This window comes from Oncorhynchus keta, unplaced genomic scaffold (genome assembly GCF_023373465.1).
Source record: "Oncorhynchus keta strain PuntledgeMale-10-30-2019 unplaced genomic scaffold, Oket_V2 Un_contig_8101_pilon_pilon, whole genome shotgun sequence".
NCBI classification, from domain to species: Eukaryota; Metazoa; Chordata; class Actinopteri; order Salmoniformes; family Salmonidae; genus Oncorhynchus; species Oncorhynchus keta.
In genome coordinates, this window is record NW_026289860.1 from 103,378 (window position 1) to 125,158 (window position 21,781).

The 21,781-nt window shown below is 44.4% G+C and overlaps 1 pseudogene; it reads right to left on the reverse strand.

Moving 5' to 3' along the window:
* Positions 1-610: 610 nt before the first annotated feature.
* LOC118379495 (neuron navigator 3-like) overlaps positions 611-21,781 on the reverse strand; it is a 276,779-nt pseudogene continuing 255,608 nt past the window's right edge.

Consider the following 21,781-nt stretch of genomic DNA (forward strand, 5'->3'; position numbering starts at 1 on the left):
CATCTTTCTTAGTGAACATTGACACCAGCTTTTGTTGGACGAGCAACATAATGTGAACGTAAACTCCTTTACAAGTGAGCTTTTTACAATTTCAAATATGGTGTATTTGATCAAGAGCACTTTTGGTCAGAGTTCTGGAGCTCACAGGGTTGGCCAATCCTCATCCAGTAGCCCACTGACACCAAGCCAAAGCTGAATGATAGACACACACTTGTTGGTAAAGCTCTGGAGTGGCACAGTAATCGGTTATAGTGGCATAATCTATTGGGCACAATAATGTTACCCAGCCAGCACCTTCCATCCCCAACATGATTCTCTATGAGGGAAAGGTTCATGTTAAGTTTAGACATAGTGGTAGAACCAAGTGGAAACCCTGTCCCCAGCTCTACTGTATGTCCAGATACAGGTGCTGGTTCTGGCAGGAACAACGTTCAATCCCAAACAAATGTATGTTTAAATAAAACTGCACACTAGCAAAGAGCGACCGTAAATAAAGGTAAGAGCAGTTGTGTGTGTTAACATTTGTTTGGGATATCGCCAAGTCTGTACCAGAGGAAAGATATGGAGGAGAACAAATGATCAGAGACATGAGATAGAACAGGACACATCGTTTGCTCATGTGACACCAAATACCATTTATTAGGGCTTTACAAAGACTACAAAATCCCTCCAGATGATTTAAATCACTGTCTATTTACACGATATGTTACATACAAATGTACAAAATATTAAACATTTAAGGACAAATGTTTCAACAAAAAAAAGAAACTCTTCTCTCAAAGCAGTAAATGTTTTCAACTAAAAGATGTCATTGAGATTGTATGGTGTCACCATGACATAATGGTACACTGTTTGTGTTGTGAAAACATCTGGTTAACTAGGCAACTGTTTGTGTTGTGAAAACATCTGGTTAACTAGGCAACTGTTTGTGTTGTGAAAACATCTGGTTAACTAGGCAACTGTTTGTGTTGTGAAAACATCTGGTTAACTAGGCAACTGTTTGTGTTGTGAAAACATCTGGTTAACTAGGCAACTGTTTGTGTTGTGAAAACATCTGGTTAACTAGGCAACTGATTGTGTTGTGAAAACATCTGGTTAACTAGGCAACTGTTTGTGTTGTGAAAACATCTGGTTAACTAGGCAACTGTTTGTGTTGTGAAAACATCTGGTTAACTAGGCAACTGTTTGTGTTGTGAAAACATCTGGTTAACTAGGCAACTGTTTGTGTTGTGAAAACATCTGGTTAACTAGGCAACTGTTTGTGTTGTGAAAACATCTGGTTAACTAGGCAACTGTTTGTGTTGTGAAAACATCTGGTTAACTAGGCAACTGATTGTGTTGTGAAAACATCTGGTTAACTAGGCAACTGATTGTGTTGTGAAAACATCTGGTTAACTAGGCAACTGATTGTGTTGTGAAAACATCTGGTTAACTAGGCAACTGTTTGTGTTGTGAAAACATCTGGTTAACTAGGCAACTGATTGTGTCCTAGGGGAGCAGGGAGGGGTGACTAGATGTCTGCTGTGTTGGAGGGGAGCTATGTCTTACCGACTGTGTGTGTGTGTGTGTGTGTGTGTGTGTGTGTGTGTCAGGCTCTATGTTTAGATGCAGGCTGATGGGGTAGACCAACAATGATGTGTGCAAAAACAAAATAAAAAATACATTTGTCACAGCCAAGTGATGACAACAAGAGCTTGTCCTGAGGTTGTGACAACATTTTCTGCAGAAAATGGAATCTGATAGATTTAGTTGACCAGTAGCACCTGTAAATAGCACAACAGCAGGAAAATAGTACCTCCAGAATGGGATGACAAAAAAACTAAACAGATTCTACTAAAACCGAATACAAGACTGAATTTAAGTATATTCAGAAATGTTAGTGTAATGCTTTGTGAATTTTCGCCTGTTGAATACATTTACATTTAAGTCATTTAGCAGACGCTCTTATCCAGAGCGACTTACAAATTGGTGCATACACCTTATGACATCGGGGGATGAGTCACCAAATGCTAGTTCCAGAGAATTACACAAAAGGAAAATCTGTGACAATGACCAGATTTGCTTTTCTTGATAAATTGAATGGTTTGCTCCTCAAATCAGTGATTTAGTGAACATTAATATACAGCGTTTAAAATAATAATATCATACTGTACATCGTATGTCTCCTGCATAGGCAAGACAGCCAATCACCACAAGACATACACCTGTTTCTGACAGCTTGTTGGTTTTTTGCATTTCTATTTTGTATTATTTTTTGCAACGTACAATAATTCTCAACGAGTTAAAGCGTAATATAACATCAACAGGGAAGAACGCATCTCTGATTCACTGTGCAATACTTTATTATTTACACCCCCACTTTAACTGTGCAAAACCAACCCACTCATTAATGGAGGAAGGACAATCAAAATCCAAAATGGCTTCTGTCCCTACCACACGCTGTTATGTAAAAGGAAACGTCTCCTTCAAATGTTCCCCCTAGAAAGCTTAAAACATGCTCCTTAGGCTATAAAACCAAAGGGTTGTGCTCATGACAGTCCAAGTGAACCCAGCTCAACTGGGTAAAAGCAACAACTATAAAAATGCCCAACCCTTTGAACTTTTATACAATTGGTCCGTTCCACTTGCAAATACAGTATAACAGCCATTTTGCTTGTACAATATTACTGTCAGAAACAAACGTGGATGGTTTTGGGAAATATACTTTGACAGGATCTGTGAGATATTTTGGCCTAAAAGTAGTTATAAAACTCTCCTTTACTGTACTGAAATTAAAGCACCCACTGAGACGATACGGCACCACTTCATTTGAATGGTTGTGTGTCAGGAAGTGTGTGTTCCTGTCAATCTCCTATCCACTCAGGATGGTCAGCAGGGAGCCAAAGACTGAAGTAATACACCCTGTCTCAGAGCTTTGCATTGAGAAAGCACCAATATCAGGCTTGTACTGTTCTTGACCTGGCCCTTGGATTGAAGGAGCCACCCCTCCCTTCAGCACCCATTTGTTGGTATAGTGCTGTCCATCTTTAAAGGAAAGGGTAAACAACAGGTCTGCTAGTGTGAAAAGCCTAAAAGGACTCTGGATGTGGACGGGCACGTCGCAGTGCCCTTGGCAGTATATCAAACGGTAACACGGGCACTTGTCCATTGTTTCACAGTAGCAGTTGGTTGGACGACACACAGTGCTCTTTTTGTGCTTGTTGGCGAGGGGGTGTACGGAGGGTTTTGGCGTTGCCTGTAAACTAGGGACAGGTTTAAGCACGGGACCAGCACCATGTGGCTCGTCTGAGGTCAGGGTTTGACGGGAGGGATACGTGCCTTTTTTGTTCAGCACCTTAGTAAACAAAACCAGAATTTGGCCCTTGTAAACATCCGTAGTTAATACAACAACTGTGAATCAACAAATAAAACTATAATGTCAATTCCAGTTGTATGGTGTAGAACCACAGACATAATTGTCTCTCACTGTGTACGTGCAGCCTGCATTTTGGGATGCCACATCCAGTGGAGAAATGGAGGAATGTGTCTCAACCACCATACACAAAAATCTACTCCATTTCGTCAGAGGGCTTTTCTCCCCCCGACCCCACTAACAGACATCTCCTGACTACACACATCTCTCTGTGTTATGTGTGGGGTGCCTGGAAGTGTTCGAGCCGCCACGTCTCGCTGACGCCACGCTGAAAAGCGCTCCGCTCCGTCACTCCATCTGAGGTCTCCTCTCCGAGCTCTCGTCTAGAGCGCCGACTCCAGCGACGAGTCCAGCTGGTCGTCATGGTGACTGGCGCTGTCGCTGTCGCAGCTCTGCGCGCTGGAGTAGTTGGCCGCCTCCTGCAGCCTCATTAGCATATTCATCTGGAAAACACAGAAAACAACCAACCAATAAAAAGACTGGCAAACAAAAAGAGAGCCAACACCACATTGCTATTCAGAGTCCACTATCACAACTACTAGGTCTTAGACTGGGTATTATCATTAAGGTGACATTGCAGTGGTCCTTTATCAGAGATAGACACCAGGGGCTCGAGCGTCAGCTGCTTTGTCCACTTGCATCGTGCTTAATTGCACACTAGTGCACACACCTGGTTCCTCAGGTCTACATCAGACGTGGTTTTAAAGAAAGATGAAAAACCAGCCGATCCTCAAGGCCCTGAGGAACGGAGTGGCCCATTCCGACCATATATGGAAAGCACCTGGCACAGCGGTCTTCATTTCCCTGTAATGGTCCTGGTGGGCCAATAGGGAGGCGAGCGACCAGGGCTGGAAAGCTCTGTGCAGGCCACCTCTGATGATTACACAGTAATGTGTTGAGGATTAAGTGGCCAACAGAGAAAGCCCATTCCTATTCAACCCCCCAGGAATCACCTGCCACACGGTTTATCACGCACAAAGTGGAATTAAAGTGTAGTCATCCGAATAACGAGCTGCTGACATTTCAGAGCTTAATGGCTGTGTGTGTGTGTGTGTGTGGGGGGGTTGTGTGTTTAAATCCCCTTTGTGTTTTCTTCTTTCAAAAGACAAGGTCATCTGCTGTTACGTTTGTTATTGGTATCCTTGGAAACGAGCTTCCACCTTTACTCACTGATGTCTTTTTTGTTTATTATTTCTTATTATTATGTCCACCAACATGGTCTCCTTCATGTTGCTTCACTTAGCTTCAGGAAACGTAAAACTCTCTTAGCAAACTTTTCATATGACTCTATTTTACATATCACTGTACAAATAAAACGGTCATTCAAATCAGCATTAGAATCATCTATCAGAGTTAGAACATGCCTGTGATTTCAGTCTTCATCATGTTTTTCAATTTTTTTTATTTGACCTTTATTTAACTAGGAAAGTCAGTTGAGAACAATGACGGCCTAGGAACAGTGGGTTAACTGCCATGTTCAGGGGCAGAACGACAGATTTTCACCTTATCAGCTCTGGGATTCGATCTAGCAACCTTCGGTTACTGGTTCTAACCACTAGGGCCCCTGAATCACTCTCTAACCACTAGGCTACCTGCCTCCCTGAATCATTGTGTTGTTCTGGCTCTTTAACCACTAGGCTACCTGCCTCCCTGAATCATTGTGTTGTTCTGGCTCTCTAACCACTAGGCTACCTGCCTCCCTGAATCATTGTGTTGTGAATCTGGCTCTCTAACCACTAGGCTACCTGCCTCCCTGAATCATTGTGTTGTTCTGGCTCTCTAACCACTAGGCTACCTGCCTCCCTGAATCATTGTGTTGTTCTGGCTCTCTAACCACTAGGCTACCTGCCTCCCTGAATCATCATTCTAACCACTAGGCTACCTGCCTCCCTGAATCATTGTGTTGCTGGCTCTCTAACCACTAGGCTACCTGCCTCCCTGAATCATTGTGTTGTGAATCTGGCTCTCTAACCACTAGGCTACCTGCCTCCTGAATCATTGTGTTGTTCTGGCTCTCTAACCACTAGGCTACCTGCCTCCCTGAATCATTGTGTTGTTCTGGTAACCACTAGGCTACCTGCCTCCCTGAATCATTGTGTTGTTCTGGCTCTCTAACCACTAGGCTACCTGCCTCCCTGAATCATTGTGTTGTTCTGGCTCTCTAACCAAGGCTACCTGCCTCCTGAATCATTGTGTTGTTCTGGCTCTCTAACCACTAGGCTACCTGCCCCTGAATCATTGTGTTGTTCTGTAACCACTAGGCTACCTGCCTCCCTGAATCATTGTGGCTCTGGCTCTCTAACCACTAGGCTACCTGCCTCCCTGAATCCTGAATCACCTGCCTGTGTTGTTCTGGCTCTCTAACCACTAGGCTACCTGCCTCCCTGAATCATTGTGTTGTGCTGGCTCTAACCACTAACCTGAATCTGTGTTGTTCTGGCTAGGCCTGCCTCCCTGAATCATTGTGTTGTGCTGGCTCTCTAACCACTAGGCTACCTGCCTCCCTGAATCATTGTGTTGTTCTGGCTCTCTAACCACTAGGCTACCTGCCTCCCTGAATCATTGTGTTGTTCTGGCTCTCTAACCACTAGGCTACCTGCCTCCCTGAATCATTGTGTTGTGCTGGCTCTCTAACCACTAGGCTACCTGCCTCCCTGAATCATTGTGTTGTTCTGTTAACCACTAGGTGCCTCCTGAATCATTGTGTTGGCTGGCTCTCTAACCACTAGGCTACCTGCCTCCCTGAATCATTGTGTTGTTCTGGCTCTCTAACCATCTAGGCTACCTGCCTCCCTGAATCATCTGTGTTGTTCTGGCTCTCTAACCACTAGGCTACCTGCCTCCCTGAATCACCTGGCTCTCTAACCACTAGGCTACCTGCCTCCCTGAATCATTGTGTTGTTCTGGCTCTCTAACCACTAGGCTACCTGCCTCCCTGAATCATTGTGTTGTCTTAACCACTGGCTCTCTGAATCACCACTAACCAGGCTACCTGCCTCCCTGAATCATTGTGTTGTTCTGGCTCTCTAACCACTAGGCTACCTGCCTCCCTGAATCATTGTGTTGTTCTGGCTCTCTAACCACTAGGCTACCTGCCTCCCTGAATCATTGTGTTGCCTCCTGAATCTGGCTCTCTAACCACTAGGCTACCTGCCTCCCTGAATCATTGTGTTGTTCTGGCTCTCTAACCACTAGGCTACCTGCCTCCTGAAATTGTGTTGTGCTGGCTCTAAATAAGTCTATATTTTCTGGACCACTGAAGTGGTGCTCAGTCCTAGGACTCTAAAACTGAAGTAAAACTAAAGTGCTGAAAAGAAGGGTTCAGGCGGAAACTTAATTCAATAATGTTCAATAATGTCTGAACGATGCTCCGCTCTCTAAACATATTTGAAGGAAATGAAATAATGGGACAGGAAAAGGTGCAACACTCGCTCACCATTAAAGTCACATAGTTTTATTAGACAAGCTTAAAAGACTGAATCACGTTTCGATAGTCAATGGTCTTCTTCAGAAATGAGAAATCCCCGTACTGGACCTTCTTTCAGCATTTCAGGGCTTTGTTTTAATTTCTCCTTACCAGTGGGTCTCCTTCCGTGTCACTCTGTGACACTTGTTTGGAGGAGGCGCCCTCTTTGGAGGAGCTGTAGCCGTCATAGCCCACGTCCTCTGGCCGTAACTGGAGCAGGGCCTGGCTGTCATGCTGCAAGGAGGCAGATCTCCAGGGGTAGGTGTCCTTCACCCACTTGGATGGGTCCTCCCACGCCGCCCTCTTGCCGTACAGCTGTAATGGTGGCCACAAAACGAGAAATGAGTTAAGCGAAAGGAGAAATCATAGATGCTGATGACAGGGGCAACTTCACCCTACACCGGTACCCCTCTACTTTGTGTCCTTTGACCTCCGTCTGTACCCACCTGGAGCCCTTCTCTGACGGCTTCCAGCAGGTAAGGCACCAGGGAGTAGTTCCATAGGTCAGTGAACCACACCCGCGAGCCATCTGCATCCATGGGGCAGGACAGGAAGAGCCTGGGACCTGAAGGCAGAACACAACACATTCCCTGTATGTTGTGGGGTCAGAGACAATTCATGCTTGATTGGAAAATGTGGTCGGAGGCGCAGTACGGATGGTGTGACGCAGAGGCTAAATTGAGCTCTGTACCGCATCGCCGTGCGCCTCTTAAATGTTGTAATAATCCGGAGGGCTCTGTATAGCGCCGCATTGTCATGATTGGTCGACGGTACATGGGGACGGCAGGTTCTGCATAAACACAAACTCACTTCCTAGACAACAGCTCTGTGCTGCTCAGCGAAGAGCAAGAAGTATGAATGCCCTGACTTCTGCAGAGGCCATATCACTGTAAATGCTGCTCGGCCAATGCAGACGTCTGATTGACCATGTAGCACCTTTCAGTTTGAGCAACGCATTACCTCACATAGCCCAAGTCACAACACCAAAATACACTTATTAAGTGTCTAACCGATGGTGACGTCTGAGGAGCTGTGGGCCTCCAGGAAGCCGTTGAGGTGCTGCCACGTCTTGGGAATCCAGTCGATGACCTTGATGAGGTCATTGCTGCGCATGTTCCTGTTGATCTCCGTCTCGATCAGCTTCCTGCGCAGAAATCGGCCCAGGAAACCCTTGACCGGCTCTGTGTGGTTGGCACACAGCACCCACCTGGAGACAGGGGAAGAGGATGACGAGACAACATGTATGACATCACACTCTATGGAGCAGCTGTGATGGAATTGGAGGCTACATGATTCCGGTAGACCTGAAATGATTGGATGTGGTGGTTATTCCAATCAGCCTATGGGAAAAAAGATGGAGCATCAAGTTTCTTATACCTAGATCCAATTCTTTCAGATCAGTGACTAGAGAATGGCACTAGAGGTCGATTTGGAATTCAGCATTAGGGAAATTCCATGCAAGTTTGGCCCAAAGATAAGGGCCGTTTGGGGGATGGATGTTTGGCATATATTTGCTCTGTTGTCATAATAAAGATGACTGCTCTGTTGTCATAATAAAGATGACTGCTCTGTTGTCATAATAAAGATGACTGCTCTGTTGTCATAATAAAGATGACTGCTCTGTTGTCATAATAAAGATGACTGCTCTGTTGTCATAATAAAGATGACTGCTCTGTTGTCATAATAAAGATGACTGCTCTGTTGTCATAATAAAGATGACTGCTCTGTTGTCATAATAAAGATGACTGCTCTGTTGTCATAATAAAGATGACTGCTCTGTTGTCATAATAAAGATGACTGCTTGTTCTGAGGCTTGCACTCTGGTTTGATCATTCCACATTGTAATTCCGACTCATAGTCAGGAAGGCCAGTATCAGCGTGGAGGTTGAGCCACATTTGGCCTCATGGCATTTTATGAAATGCTGGGCTGTTTCCTGTACCTTCCATGGTGACAGTGTGATGAAAATGTTAATCAATGAATGTCAGTGTGATTTTGCATGCACCCAATGACAAATATATCTGTCGCCACATTAGTCATGTAATTATCTTCTCAAATATGTCACGTCTAAAATGAGGTCAGGTGTGTAAGGCCTAAAATGATATCAGGTCAATTTAGCAAAGCTAATTAGCAAAGTTTAAGATGCACTATGCATGAATCACTCCGCCATTGCCTGTTTAGAAACATTATAATAGTTAATAGCTAATTTCAGTTTATGTAACAAAACCAGCAAGTATAGTGTAGAGAATCATTGTATCATCTAAACTGCTGTGAAATATTTTCCATAACCAAAAATATTGTATTTTCAGCTGTTTGAAGCTGGTGGACAAAACCAAATTTAAAGACGCAAAAACTAAACTTAACAGGAAGCATAGAAATGGCTCATATAGAACTTACTTTCAATTAGAATGACAGATCTATAGAAATATTTATTATGTGAATTGTCAGGTCGCCCAAGTCGACTGACTTCATGGTTTGAAAGACACCCACACAACTATTTTGTGGCAGTAGGCCTGGTGGTGGTATTATTGTTTCTACTAGTGGAAGCAGGAATAAAATGTTGATTAAATACTGTACATAATCACAATGTTCTTATTGGTAGTTTTACTATTGACTATTGATTCATTTTTAATTGAGTTACTGTTATATTTTTTATAGTCACCCTTTTAAAAATAACACAGTGCATCTTATTGTTGAAAAAGGCTCCAAAGCCAAACTGGGAAGAATATTCTGAGATTCTGATCCTACCGGTGTCCGTGTAAAACACAACCAGCCACACTATCATATGTTTTGGGGCTGTCACAAACTGTCAGGTTTCTGGGAATTCATATTTAAATGTTTCTCTGATATATATGACACTGTTATAGATCCGTCTCCCCTTACAGCCCTTTTTGGAGTACTGCCCATGGGTACCCCCCTGTCAAGAATCCAGTCGGACACTGTTGCTTATCCAACTCTTTTAGCTAGACGGCTAATACTACAGAACTGGAAGATGGCAGCTCCCCCATCTTATAAATATTGGGTGGGAGATGTGTTGTGCTCTCTGAAACTAGAAAACATTAAATACAATACGCGTGGGAACCTCAAACTGTTTTATGAGGCTTGGGCTCCATTCCGGTCTTTAAACAGTCCATCCTCTGATGGCATTCATATGAACACTAAAATAAGTCTGTATTTCACCCCCCTGTGAATTAAGGGATGGATGAGCATTTCTTTGGGGTGGTTTTGTTTGGGGAGGGGAGGGGGCATTAAGGTTGATGTGCCTATTGATTCTTATTGAATGTGACCTGCCTTGTTCATCTTGACCAGTCAGAGACTAAACTGGGAGTTTGTTTTGCCCTGTTTTTAAAATGTTTTCTATTGTTCATGCTTACATAAAATTATTCTATATTTTTAAATCATTGTAAACTTTATTTTTGGTCCAGTGGATGGTTGGGTGATTCCCCCTCCCCCCATCCATTGTCTGTTTACAGGAACGATGTTGAGGTGTGTGCTCTGTCCCTGCACTACAGATGGCCCTTTAACCTTGGTAGCCTGGTGTGTTTAACTTGTCCAAAGTACGGTATCTTTAAAGCTATTCTCCTTTTTCTTTCTAGTTGAGTATATTATTTATATTGTTTTGTGTTGTCGTGTGTAAAACTGAATAAACAGAGTTTTCAACTAAAGAAAAAGGCCCCATAATAATGTTAGTTAGCAGGAATCTGCTTGAATATGTTTTCTGTACAGGGAAAACAATATGTTGAAAGCAAAGAGCAAAGGAAGCTTTTGAATCGCGGTTTGAGTGTTGGTGAAGGTGCACATACCTGAAATTGTGGTGAAGCTCAAGGTTGGGAGAGGAAGACACTCCCTGGTTCATGGTTCCAATCACATACGGGCTGCAGACAAGACAGAACAATTATACTGAGGACAGTGCAGTTTACGTACCAGAGCCAGGCAATAAGGATATTTACGTTTCCTTTCACAACAGTGATTGTGCTTATCAGGGAACAGTAGGTAAACTATCTTGAAAAGAATACGAATTGCATTATCTTGTAATGAGAGATGGTTGTTGGTATAGAATCCCCGTGTTCACATTAACTCTAACTGTTGCATTTGAGTTAAACACCATCATCATCCCCATCATCACCACCACCATCCTATAGCGGCTAGACTTCCTTCCTGTGCCGGTGGAGCTATACTCACCATTTGTGGTACTTGTAGTTGAGGAATCCGTTGAAGATGTCGCTGAGTGAGCCGATGTGGTGGAGGTTGTCCAGTATGACCACGGCGGGCAGCTCCGTCTCGCTCTCCTCAGTGTTGCACTGCTCTGCCAGGCTGGATAGGTACTGACGCAGGTCCTGCACAGAAACAACACACAGTGAGCTTAAAGATGTGGCCATTATACATAAAGTGAGTGTAACTTTGTCTTTGAAATAGGACCACTGTCCTTGATACAGTACAGTGCCAAACGAGGCGATTTATAGACAAATATGCCGACTCCTTAGCGACTAGCTCCTTAATACTATTGGCTGAGCGTTTTCTTACCTTGCTGGATTTCTGGTCCACGTTGAAGCTAGCCAAGTTGCTCTCCGTGACCTTTCGACCAGACTTGGTGACAATGAACTCTGCCAGCTTGCTGGCCAGGAAGGACTTCCCAGTGCCGCTGGGGCCAGAGAGGATGATGCGGCGATGCTCCATGAGCAGGTTGAGGTATCTCTGGACGATGGGCTTGGGGATGAGGGTGTCAAATACCAGGCTGTCTATGCTGTTCTCCTTCACACCTGCAGGAGTAGAGACGTGATTGTCTGATGATACTAGGTGCTATAATCATACAGGATATTATCATGTTAACGGTATATAACATAGCCTCTCACAGCCTGTGTTAGACTGAATACAATTCATGCCATTCTAAAACTAATGGAATGAATGAGTTCATTCACTCAGGTAATAGCCCATAAAATATCATAATTAAATGCAGTGCGACTGTGCGATGGCTAATAAACGATGGTAACATAAAATAAATCATGAGAAATGGGAAGAGTTGATTATTGTTTATGGTGCAACTCTTTGGGACGTCAGGTGGAGTATGTGTCAAACATCTCAGAGTAGGAGCGCTGATTTAGGATCAGCAGAGTAACTATAATTCAGCTTCAATGACTGCAGAGTAACTATAATTCAGCTTCAATGACTGCAGAGTAACTCAGCTTCAATGACTCAGTAACTATAATTCAGCTTCAATGACTGCAGAGTAACTATAATTCAGCTTCAATGACTGCAGAGTAACTATAATTCAGCTTCAATGACTGCAGAGTAACTATAATTCAGCTTCAATGACTGCAGAGTAACTATAATTCAGCTTCAATAACTGCAGAGTAACTATAATTCAGCTTCAATGACTGCAGAGTAACTATAATTCAGCTTCAATGACTGTAGAGTAACTATAATTCAGCTTCAATGACTGCAGAGTAACTATAATTCAGCTTCAATGACTGCAGAGTAACTATAATTCAGCTATAATTTTCAATGACTGCAGAGTAACTATAATTCAGCTTCAATGACTGCAGAGTAACTATAATTCAGCTTCAATGACTGCAGAGTAACTATAATTCAGCTTCAATGACTGCAGAGTAACTATAATTCAGCTTCAATGACTGCAGAGTAACTATAATTCAGCTTCAATGACTGCAGAGTAACTATAATTCAGCTTCAATGACTGCAGAGTAACTATAATTCAGCTTCAATGACTGCAGAGTAACTATAATTCAGCTTCAATGACTGCAGAGTAACTATAATTCAGCTTCAATGACTGCAGAGTAACTATAATTCAGCTTTAATGACTGCAGAGTAACTATAATTCAGCTTCAATGACTGCAGAGTAACTATAATTCAGCTTTAATGACTGCAGAGTAACTATAATTCAGCTTCAATGACTGCAGAGTAACTATAATTCAGCTTCAATGACTGCAGAGTAACTATAATTCAGCTTCAATGACTGCAGAGTAACTATAATTCAGCTTCAATGACTGCAGAGTAACTATAATTCAGCTTCAATGACTGCAGAGTAACTATAATTCAGCTTCAATGACTGCAGAGTAACTATAATTCAGCTTCAATAACTGCAGAGTAACTATAATTCAGCTTCAATGACTGCAGAGTAACTATAATTCAGCTTCAATGACTGCAGAGTAACTATAATTCAGCTTCAATGACTGTAACTACAATTCAGCTTCAATGACTGCAGAGTAACTATAATTCAGCTTCAATGACTGCAGAGTAACTATAATTCAGCTTCAATAGACTGCAGAGTAACTATAATTCAGCTTCAATAGACTGCAGAGTAACTATAATTCAGCTTCAATGACTGCAGAGTAACTATAATTCAGCTTCAATAGACTGCAGAGTAACTATAATTCAGCTTCAATAGACTGCAGAGTAACTATAATTCAGCTTCAATGACTGCAGAGTAACTATAATTCAGCTTTAATGACTGCAGAGTAACTATAATTCAGCTTCAATAACTGCAGAGTAACTATAATTCAGCTTTAATGACTGCAGAGTAACTATAATTGACTGTTGATGGGAGCATGGACACTACTCCTCCAGTGAAAAACACAACTGTAATGCAGAGTGCTGACACAGGATTCAATGGCACCTAGTTCAGGCCTGGCCCACTACATGTTCCTGCTGATGGCCACTGTTGTGACTATGGGAGAGAAGCGGCCATTATGACCACAGGAACATAGCAGCCAGCCTGCGAGTGAAATAAAGGAAGTGTTGTCTACTTTTTTTTAGCTCTGGTGAATAAAAATGGAAGCCGATGTTAGTCCATTTAATTAAAACACCTCCTTTGCCCCTTCAGGAGCAGTACATTGACTGAAGTGTCCGAAGTGCTTTTCAAAGTGCATGAGAGTATTGTCATGTCAGGATTAAGAAGCTTTTGGACATTCTATTTAAACCTTCTGGGGTTCCATTTTGTCATGTTTGGAAATGTGCCATCCTATAGGTGGGTTGTTCCTGTTCAGGCCTCATGGTCAAGACTCAAGGCCCTTCCTCTATATCTGTGCTATTTTGATTTAATAAACTTTATTATCCCACCAGAGGGAAATGTGTTTGGTCATGTCCTTAAAAGGATGTAGGACGTACAGTAATACATAAAACACACAACAATAGAAACAGTGAAATGCATCATGCCGTTAGTCTGGGCCATCCTAGTACCTTTGAGGTTGATGCTGATGACGTTGTTGTCCCCCACCAGGTAGCCACAGGGCAGCATTTCAGGCAGTTCAGAGGCGTGGGCCCGCACCACATCCCCCATCCTATAGCTGACTATACTGTCTGAGTTCAGCCCCAGACTGGTCAGTGGGTCCACCCGGAACACGTACTCCTGGAGGGGAAATGGACAAATTGAATTCTAAGATAAAGACACATTCTATCTAACATCTCAGTGTTTATCCATATGTTTCCACAGCAAAGAAATAGTCTGTCAATCATACAGAGGAAGAACCATATATCATGAGCTTTTTCTGACAAAAAAAAAATGTAGTGCTTCATATTTGGTGTTTTTCGTCTGTAGGGTTCAGTCAGTGACTGATCATATGGTGAGCAGGGGGAAGGAGGTTTTACCTTGAATAATCGTCTGATTACTCCATCTAGCACATCCCACTTGGTCTTTCCGCTCACGCCGATGGAACCAATGAGGTACTCCTGGCTTTGCATACCCTGAGTGTACGATAGGGAATTAGAAAACGTAGCATGTCAGAGACATGAATGAAAATAAGTTACAAAATTGTTGTACCGAACAGTGACATGGACTGAAATAGGTGCCAGTGTTTATTTTAGTTGCCGGTACTGTTTATATTAAGGTGCAGGAGCTCCAAAATTCTTTTGATATAATATTTTACAAGAGGAACAGAAAAACTAAGGTCCTGGTACTCGGCTCCGGTGAGCTCCTGCCCAAGTCAAGCGCTGGTACCGAAGCATCTGATTATACGACAGCATAAGATTCTCACATTGTTATTCTAGGCATCATATCTCATTAGCTCCTTGGTCTTATTGGGAGCCACTGTTGATTCTAGGCACCATATCTCATTAGCTACCTTGGTCTTATTGGAGCCACTGTTGATTCTAGGCACCATATCTCATTAGCTACCTTGGTCTTATTGGAGACACTGTTGATTCTAGGCACCATATCTCATTAGCTACCTTGGTCTTATTGGAGCCACTGTTGATTGTGACCACAATGCGGACACTGCGCCCCTCTTTGCGTAGATTGCCATCATAACCATCGTCCAGGAGAATATCTGTGGGCACAAACACAACTATCTATCAAGGGAAGAAACAATCTTGGGGAAAAACTAAGCGTCTGAAAAATAGAAAAGTAAAAACAAGAGCCTATATTTAATATAGAGCGGTCCTTCTGCCTTTTGAAAGACACGGTTGTCAGGTTAAAAAGTTACATTGCTAGGAGCTCCAGATATTAATTATAAACATTATTATTTATAAACATTCTATTTTTCTCTCTCTGCTTTATTTACATTGAACTGGGGAGGAAGGGGAACTACTTGTATTCGGCTGGCTTGCTGGCATGCAGGCTCTGTGCAGGGGTGATAAGGGCCCTCTGCCACTCGTCTTCCCACGCGCTGCTGCTCCTAACTCACCCCCATCAATTAAACAGCCATAAGGTCCCTCCGAGAGTGTTCTATTTTAATTACAGGACAGACGAGGAGACCAAAGGAGGACCGAACAGCACTCCACTCATCAACGAGGACAAGGCAGGATTCGGAGAAGAGGAGCATACAAGGTTTAATTAGTCTCACACACACACACACACACACACACACACACACACACACACACACACACACACACACACACACACACACACACACACACACACACACACACACACACACACACACACACACACACACACACACCTCTCCGAGGAGTTCTGTTCTGACGTCTGCTTGATTGATGCAGATGTTAACTTGAGGAACTACAAACGTGCCTTGGTGACTCACCTTCATCCAAAAGGACTAGCACATTGTCTTCAAACTGTCCGAACAGCATGTTGGGTAACAGTAAATATCGATTAACGCAGCGTGTTGGGTAACAGTAAAGATGCCGTGTTGGGTAACAGTAAAGATAGGACAACGCAGCGTGTTGGGTAACAGTAAAAAATGCATTGATAGGCAACGCAGATGTTAACATAAACATTCTATTTTCCAGCGTGTTGGGTAACAGTAAAGATAGGACGCAGCGTGTTGGGTAACAGTAAAGATAGGACAACGAGCGTGTTGGGTAACAGTTAGGACAACGCGTGTTGGTAACTTGATGGACAACAGCGTGTTGGGTAACAGTTCATGATAAAGATAGGACAACCTCGTGTTGGGTAACAGTTAGGACAACGCAGTCTTCAAACTAAAGATAGGACAACAGCCAGTAAAGATAGGACAACAGCGTGTTGGGTAACAGTAAGATAGGACAACAGCGTGTTGGGTAACAGTAAAGATAGGATTAACGCAGCGTGTTGGGTAACAGTAAAGATAGGACAACGCACGTGTTGGGTAACAGTAAAGATAGGACAACGCAGCGTGTTGGGTAACAGTAAAGATAGGACAACGCAGCAGGTGGGTAACAGTAAAGATAGGACAACACAGCAGCTGTGGTGGTAACAGTAAAGATAGGACAACGAGGAGTTCTGTCTGGGTAACAGTATTGATAGGACAACGAGGTAACAGTAAAGATAGGACAACGCAGCAGCTGTGGTGGGTAACAGTAAAGATAGGACAGCGCAGCGTGTTGGGTAACAGTAAAGATAACAACGCAGCGTGTTGGGTAACAGTAAAGATAGGATTAACGCAGCGTGTTGGGTAACAGTAAAGATAGGACAACGCAGCGTGTTGGGTAACAGTAAAGATAGGACAACGCAGCAGCTGTGGTGGGTAACAGTAAAGATAGGACAACGCAGCTGTGGTGGATCACCTGACATGATGGTGTCTAAAGATCATGTAGAGTAACATGGGGCTGTAACAGTAAAGTGGATCAGCAGCTGTGGTGGATCACCTGACATGGTACTTACTCACTGCTTTAGCACACTCTGCTAACCCTGATGTCCTTGCCGTGTCTGAATCCTGGCTCAGGAAGGCCACCAAAAATCAGAGATTTCCATACCAAACTATAACATCTTCCGTCAAGATAGAACTGCCAAAGGGGGAGGAGTTGCAGTCTACTGCAGAGATAGCCTGCAAAGTAATGTCATTACTTTCCAGGTCCATACCCAAACAGTTCGAACTACTAATTCTGAAAATTACTCTCTCCAGGAATAAGTCTCTCACTGTTGCTACCGACCCCCTACTGCTGTGCCTGGACACCTCACACAAAGTTTGTTCAGGTGACCTAAAGGAACCCACCAGGCCCTCAATCTCACACAAATCATCAAGGAATCCACCTAACTCTGTAAGCAAGGGCACCCTCATAGACGTCATCCTGACCAACTGGCCCTCCAAATACACCTCCTCTGTCTTCAACCAGGATCTCAGAGACCACTGCCTCATTGCCTGTATCTACTACGGTGCCGCAGTCAAACGACCACCCCTCATCACTGTCAAACGCTCCCTAAAACACTTCTGTGAGCAGGCCTTTCTAATCGACCTGGCCCGGGTATCCTGGAAGGACATTGACCTCATCCCGTCAGTTGAGGATGCCTGGTCATTCTTTAAGAGTAACTTCCTCACCATTTTAGATAAGCATGCTCCGTTCAAAAAATGCAGAACTAAGAACAGATACAGCCCTTGGTTCACTCCAGACCTGACTGCCCTCGACCAGCACAAAAACATCCTGTGGCGGACTGCAATAGCATCGAACAGTCCCCGCGATATGCAACTGTTCAGGGAAGTCAGGAACCAATACACGCAGTCAGTCAGGAAAGCTAAGGCCAGCTTCTTCAGGCAGAAGTTTGCATCCTGTAGCTCCAACTCCAAAAAGTTCTGGGACACTGTGAAGTCCATGGAGAACAAGAGCACCTCCTCCCAGCTGCCCACTGCAATGAGGCTAGGGAACACTGTCACCACCGACAAATCCATGATTATCGAAAACTTCAACAAGCATTCTCAACGGCTGGCCATGCCTTCCGCCTGGCTACTCCTACCTCGGCCAACAGCTCCGCCCCCCGCAGCTCCTCTCCCAAGCCTCTCCAGGTTCTCCTTTACCCAAATCCAGATAGCAGATGTTCTGAAAGAGCTGCAAAACCTGGACCCGTATAAATCAGCTGGGCTTGACAATCTGGACCCTCTATTTCTGAAACTATCCGCCGCCATTGTCGCAACCCTCTCAACCCCTCTTCAACCTCTCTTTCATATCATCTGAGATCCCCAAGGATTGAAAGCTGCCGCAGTCATCCCCTCTTCAAAGGGGGAGACACCCTGGACCCAAACTGTTACAGACCTATATCCATCCTGCCCTGCCTATCTAAGGTCTTCGAAAGCCAAGTCAACAAACAGGTCACTGACCATCTCGAATCCCACCGTACCTTCTCCGCTGTGCAATCTGGTTTCCGAGCCGGTCACGGGTGCACCTCAGCCACACTCAAGGTACTAAACGACATCATAACCGTCATCGATAAAAGACAGTACTGTGCAGCCGTCTTCATCGACCTTGCCAAGGCTTTCGACTCTGTCAATCACCATATTGTTATCAGCAGACTCAGTAGCTTCGGTTTTTCGGATGACTGCCTTGCCTGGTTCACCAATTACTTTGCAGACAGAGTTCAGTGTGTCAAATCGGAGGGCATGCTGTCCGGTCCTCTGGCAGTCTCTATGGGGGTGCCACAGGGTTCAATTCTCGGGCCGACTCTTTTCTCTGTATATATCAATGATGTATACGGGCGGGGATTCCCTGATCCACCTCGCAGAGACGACACCATTCTATATACTTTTGGCCCGTCATTGGACACTGTGCTATCTAACCTCCAAACGAGCTTCAATGCCATACAACACTCCTTCCGTGGCCTCCAACTGCTCTTAAACGCTAGTAAAACCAAATGCATGCTTTTCAACCGATCGCTGCCTGCACCCGCATGCCCGACTAGCATCACCACACTGGATGGTTCCTACCTTGAATATGTGGACACCTATAAGTACCTAGGTGTCTGGCTAGACTGCAAACTCTCCTTCCAGACCCATATCAAACATCTCCAATCGAAAATCAAATCAAGAGTCGGCTTTCTATTCCGCAACAAAGCCTCCTTCACTCACGCTGCCAAGCTTACCCTAGTAAAACTGACTATCCTACCGATCCTCGACTTTGGCGATGTCATCTACAAAATTGCTTCCAACACTCTACTCAGCAAACTGGATGCAGTTTATCACAGTGCCATCCGTTTTGTCACTAAAGCACCTTATACTACCCACCACTGCGACTTGTATGCTCTAGTCGGCTGGCCCTCGCTACATATTCGTCGCCAGACCCACTGGCTCCAGGTCATCTACAAGGCCTTGCTAGGTAAAGCTCCGCCTTATCTCAGTTCACTGGTCACGATGGCAACACCCATCCATAGCACGAGCTCCAGCAAGTGTATCTCACTGATCATCCCTAAAGCCAACACCTCATTCGGCCGCCTTTCGTTCCAGTACTCTGCTGCCTGTGACTGGAACGAATTGCAAAAATCGCTGAAGTTGGAGACTTTTATTTCCCTCACCAACTTCAAACATCATCTATCTGAGCAGCTAACCGATCGCTGCAGCTGTACATAATCTATTGGTAAATAGCCCACCCATTTTCACCTACCTCATCCCCATAGTTTTTATTTATTTACTTTTCTGCTCTTTTGCACACCAAAATCTCTACCTGTACATGATCATCTGATCATTTATCACTCCAGTGTTAATCTGCAAAATTGTAATTATTCGCCTAACTCCTCATGCCTTTTGCACACATTGTATATAGACTCCCCTTTTTTTCTACTGTGTGACTTGTTAATTGTTTACTCCATGTGTAACTCTGTGTTGTCTGTCTGCTTTATCTTGGCCAGGTCGCAGTTGCAAATGAGAACTTGTTCTCAACTAGCCTACCTGGTTAAATAAAGGTGAAATAAAATAAATAAAATAAAATAAAAAAATAGTGTCTGTCATGTTGTAGAGTCACAGGGTTATGGTGGATCACCTGACATGATGGTGTCTGTCATGTTGTAGAGTCACAGGGTTATGGTGGGTCACCTGACATGATGGTGTCTGTCATGTTGTAGAGTCACGGGGTTATGGTGGGTCACCTGACATGATGGTGTCTGTCATGTTGTAGAGTCACAGGGTTATGGTGGGTCACCTGACATGGTGTCTGTCATGTTGTAGAGTCACGGGGTTATGGTGGGTCACCTGACATGGTGTCTGTCATGTTGTAGAGTCACGGGGTTATGGTGGGTCACCTGACATGATGGTGTCTGTCATGTTGTAGAGTCACGGGGTTATGGTGGGTCACCTGACATGGTGTCTGTCATGTTGTAGAGTCACAGGGTTATGGTGGGTCTCCTGACATGATGGTGTCTGTCATGTTGTAGAGTCACAGGGTTATGGTGGGTCTCCTGACATGGTGTCTGTCATGTTGTAGAGTCACAGGGTTATGGTGGGTCACCTGACATGATGGTGTCTGTCATGTTGTAGAGTCACAGGGTTATGGTGGTCACCTGACATGGTGTCTGTCATGTTGTAGAGTCACAGGGTTATGGTGGGTCACCTGACATGATGGTGTCTGTCATGTTGTAGAGTCACAGGGTTATGGTGGATCACCTGACATGGTGTCTGTCATGTTGTAGAGTCACGGGGTTATGGTGGGTCACCTGACATGGTGTCTGTCATGTTGTAGAGTCACAGGGTTATGGTGGGTCACCTGACATGATGGTGTCTGTCATGTTGTAGAGTCACGGGGTTATGGTGGATCACCTGACATGGTGTCTGTCATGTTGTAGAGTCACAGGGTTATGGTGGATCACCTGACATGATGGTGTGTCATGTTGTAGAGTCACAGGGTTATGGTGGGTCACCTGACATGATGTCTGTCATGTTGTAGAGTCACGGGGTTATGGTGGGTCACCTGACATGGTGTCTGTCATGTTGTAGAGTCACAGGGTTATGGTGGGTCACCTGACATGGTGTCTGTCATGTTGTAGAGTCACAGGGTTATGGTGGGTCACCTGACATGATGGTGTCTGTCATGTTGTAGAGTCACGGGGTTATGGTGGATCACCTGACATGATGGTGTCTGTCATGTTGTAGAGTCACAGGGTTATGGTGGGTCACCTGACATGGTGTCTGTCATGTTGTAGAGTCACGGGGTTATGGTGGGTCACCTGACATGATGGTGTCTGTCATGTTGTAGAGTCACGGGGTTATGGTGGATCACCTGACATGGTGTCTGTCATGTTGTAGAGTCACGGGGTTATGGTGGGTCACCTGACATGGTGTCTGTCATGTTGTAGAGTCACAGGGTTATGGTGGGTCACCTGACATGGTGTCTGTCATGTTGTAGAGTCACGGGGTTATGGTGGGTCACCTGACATGATGGTGTCTGTCATGTTGTAGAGTCACAGGGTTATGGTGGATCACCTGACATGATGGTGTCTGTCATGTTGTAGAGTCACAGGGTTATGGTGGGTCACCTGACATGATGGTGTCTGTCATGTTGTAGAGTCACGGGGTTATGGTGGATCACCTGACATGATGGTGTCTGTCATGTTGTAGAGTCACAGGGTTATGGTGGGTCACCTGACATGATGGTGTCTGTCATGTTGTAGAGTCACAGGGTTATGGTGGGTCACCTGACATGATGGTGTCTGTCATGTTGTAGAGTCACAGGGTTATGGTGGGTCACCTGACATGGTGTCTGTCATGTTGTAGAGTCACGGGGTTATGGTGGGTCACCTGACATGATGGTG